Raw genomic sequence first — 2,500 nt, 5'->3', positions numbered from 1 at the left:
TGCTGGTTGAAAAAGCTTACAGCACCTGGTATTCCCAGGCGGTCTCCCATCCAAGTACTAACCAGGCCCGACCCTGCTTAGCTTTCGAGATCAGACGAGATCGGGCGCATCCAGGCTGGTATGGCCATAAGCAGAAGCTGCAGCTTGAAATACCTCTTATATGGAGTTGAAGATAAGTCATAGAATATAAGTCATTGATTTGTTGGTTTTATTTGTTGGAGTTAAAGTGCCTTAACCATGTGCCTAACACTTTTGGACGTGAGCTGTCGCTCTTACCACGTTGAAATATGTGTGGGTAGATTAAGCGAGAGCGCTCTCTGCTGGTTGAAAAAGCTTACAGCACCTGGTATTCCCAGGCGGTCTCCCATCCAAGTACTAACCAGGCCCGACCCTGCTTAGCTTCCGAGATCAGACGAGATCGGGCGCATCCAGGCTGGTATGGCCATAAGCTGAAGCTGCAGCTTGAAATACTTCTTATATGGAGTTGAAGATAAGTCATATAATATAAGTCATTGATTTGTTGGTGATAATAATTTAGAAGCGCATATTTGTTGGAGTTAAAGTGCCTTAACCATGTGAAAAACACTTTAGGACGTGAGCTGTCGCTGTTACCACGTTGAAATATGTGTGGGTAGATTAAGCGAGAGCGCTCTCTGCTGGTTGAAAAAGCTTACAGCACCTGGTATTCCCAGGCGGTCTCCCATCCAAGTACTAACCAGGCCCGACCCTGCTTAGCTTCCGAGATCAGATGAGATCGGGCGCATCAAGGCTGGTATGGCCGTAAGCAGAAGCTGCAGCTTGAAATACCTCTTATATGGAGTTGAAGATAAGTCATAAAATATAAGTCATTGATTTGTTGGTGATAATAATTTAGAAGCGCTTATTTGTTGGAGTTAAAGTGCCTTAACCATGTGCAAAACACTTTAGGACGTGAGCTGTCGCTGTTACCACGTTGAAATATGTGTGGCTAGATTAAGCGAGAGCGTTCTCTGCTGGTTGAAAAAGCTTACAGCACCTGGTATTCCCAGGCGGTCTCCCATCCAAGTACTAACCAGGCCCGACCCTGCTTAGCTTCCGAGATCAGACGAGATCGGGCGCATCCAGGCTTGTATGGCCGTAAGCAGAAGCTGCAGCTTGAAATACCTCTTATATGGAGTTGAAGATAAGTCATAGCATATAAGTCATTGATTTGTTGGTTTTATTTGTTGGAGTTAAAGTGCCTTAACCATGTGCAAAACACTTTAGGACGTGAGCTGTCGCTGTTACCACGTTGAAATATGTGTGGGTAGATTAAGCGAGAGCGCTCTCTGCTGGTTGAAAAAGCTTACAGCACCTGATATTCCCAGGCGGTCTCCCATCCAAGTACTAACCAGGCCCGACCCTGCTTAGCTTCCGAGATCAGACGAGATCGGGCGCATCCAGGCTGGTATGGCCGTAAGCTGAAGCTGCACCTTGAAATACCTCTTATATGGAGTTGAAGATAAGTCATATAATATAAGTCATTGATTTGTTGATGATAATAATTTAGAAGCGCTTATTTGTTGGAGTTAAAGTGCCTTAACCATGTGCAAAACACTTTAGGACGTGAGCTGTCGCTGTTACCACGTTGAAACATGTGTGGGTAGATTAAGCGAGAGCGCTCTCTGCTGGTTGAAAATGCTTACAGCACCTGGTATTCCCAGGCGGTCTCCCATCCAAGTACTAACCAGGCCCGACCCTGCTTAGCTTCCGAGATCAGACAAGATCGGGCGCATCCAGGCTGGTATGGCCGTAAGCAGAAGCTGCTGCTTGAAATACCTCTTATATGGAGTTGAAGATAAGTCATATAATATAAGTCATTGATTTGTTGGTGATAATAATTTAGAAGCGCTTATTTGTTGGAGTTAAAGTGCCTTAACCATGTGAAAAACACTTTTGGACGTGAGCTGTCGCTGTTACCACGTTGAAATATGTGTGGGTAGATTAAGCGAGAGCGCTCTCTGCTGGTTGAAAATGCTTACAGCACCTGGTATTCCCAGGCGGTCTCCCATCCAAGTACTAACCAGGCCCGACCCTGCTTAGCTTCCGAGATCAGACGAGATCGGGCGCATCCAGGCTGGTATGGCCGTAAGCAGAAGCTGCAGCTTGAAATACCTCTTATATGGAGTTGAAGATAAGTCATAGAATATAAGTCATTGATTTGTTGGTTTTATTTGTTGGAGTTAAAGTGCCTTAACCATGTGCAAAACACTTTTGGACGTGAGCTGTCGCTCTTACCACGTTGAAATATGTGTGGGTAGATTAAGCGAGAGCGCTCTCTGCTGGTTGAAAAAGCTTACAGCACCTGATATTCCCAGGCGGTCTCCCATCCAAGTACTAACCAGGCCTTACCCTGCTTAGCTTCCGAGATCAGACGAGATCGGGCGCATCCAGGCTGGTATGGCCATAAGCTGAAGCTGCAGCTTGAAATACTTCTTATATGGAGTTGAAGATAAGTCATATAATACAAGTCATTGATTTG

At 45.6% G+C, this 2,500-nt stretch overlaps 8 non-coding genes across 8 annotated transcripts; all 8 read right to left on the bottom strand.

Moving 5' to 3' along the window:
- Positions 1-13: 13 nt before the first annotated feature.
- On the bottom strand, positions 14-132 carry LOC133434008 (5S ribosomal RNA). Its single transcript, XR_009778169.1, has one exon. It is a non-coding gene; the product is annotated as a 5S ribosomal RNA (ribosomal RNA).
- A 199-nt stretch (positions 133-331) lies between these two features.
- Positions 332-450, bottom strand: LOC133433854 (5S ribosomal RNA). The gene has a single exon (XR_009778023.1). It is a non-coding gene; the product is annotated as a 5S ribosomal RNA (ribosomal RNA).
- A 217-nt stretch (positions 451-667) lies between these two features.
- LOC133433828 (5S ribosomal RNA) lies at positions 668-786 on the bottom strand. The gene has a single exon (XR_009777998.1). It is a non-coding gene; the product is annotated as a 5S ribosomal RNA (ribosomal RNA).
- A 217-nt stretch (positions 787-1,003) lies between these two features.
- LOC133434072 (5S ribosomal RNA) lies at positions 1,004-1,122 on the bottom strand. Its single transcript, XR_009778231.1, has one exon. It is a non-coding gene; the product is annotated as a 5S ribosomal RNA (ribosomal RNA).
- A 199-nt stretch (positions 1,123-1,321) lies between these two features.
- On the bottom strand, positions 1,322-1,440 carry LOC133433870 (5S ribosomal RNA). The gene has a single exon (XR_009778038.1). It is a non-coding gene; the product is annotated as a 5S ribosomal RNA (ribosomal RNA).
- Positions 1,441-1,657: 217 nt separating this feature from the next.
- On the bottom strand, positions 1,658-1,776 carry LOC133434014 (5S ribosomal RNA). Its single transcript, XR_009778175.1, has one exon. It is a non-coding gene; the product is annotated as a 5S ribosomal RNA (ribosomal RNA).
- A 217-nt stretch (positions 1,777-1,993) lies between these two features.
- LOC133433815 (5S ribosomal RNA) lies at positions 1,994-2,112 on the bottom strand. The gene has a single exon (XR_009777985.1). It is a non-coding gene; the product is annotated as a 5S ribosomal RNA (ribosomal RNA).
- A 199-nt stretch (positions 2,113-2,311) lies between these two features.
- LOC133434121 (5S ribosomal RNA) lies at positions 2,312-2,430 on the bottom strand. Its single transcript, XR_009778277.1, has one exon. It is a non-coding gene; the product is annotated as a 5S ribosomal RNA (ribosomal RNA).
- Positions 2,431-2,500: the final 70 nt, after the last annotated feature.

Source organism: Cololabis saira, unplaced genomic scaffold, assembly GCF_033807715.1.
Source record: "Cololabis saira isolate AMF1-May2022 unplaced genomic scaffold, fColSai1.1 scf045, whole genome shotgun sequence".
Taxonomy (NCBI): Eukaryota; Metazoa; Chordata; class Actinopteri; order Beloniformes; family Belonidae; genus Cololabis; species Cololabis saira.
The sequence above is the reverse complement of the archived record's forward strand: the minus strand, read 5'-3'. Positions and strand labels throughout refer to the sequence as shown.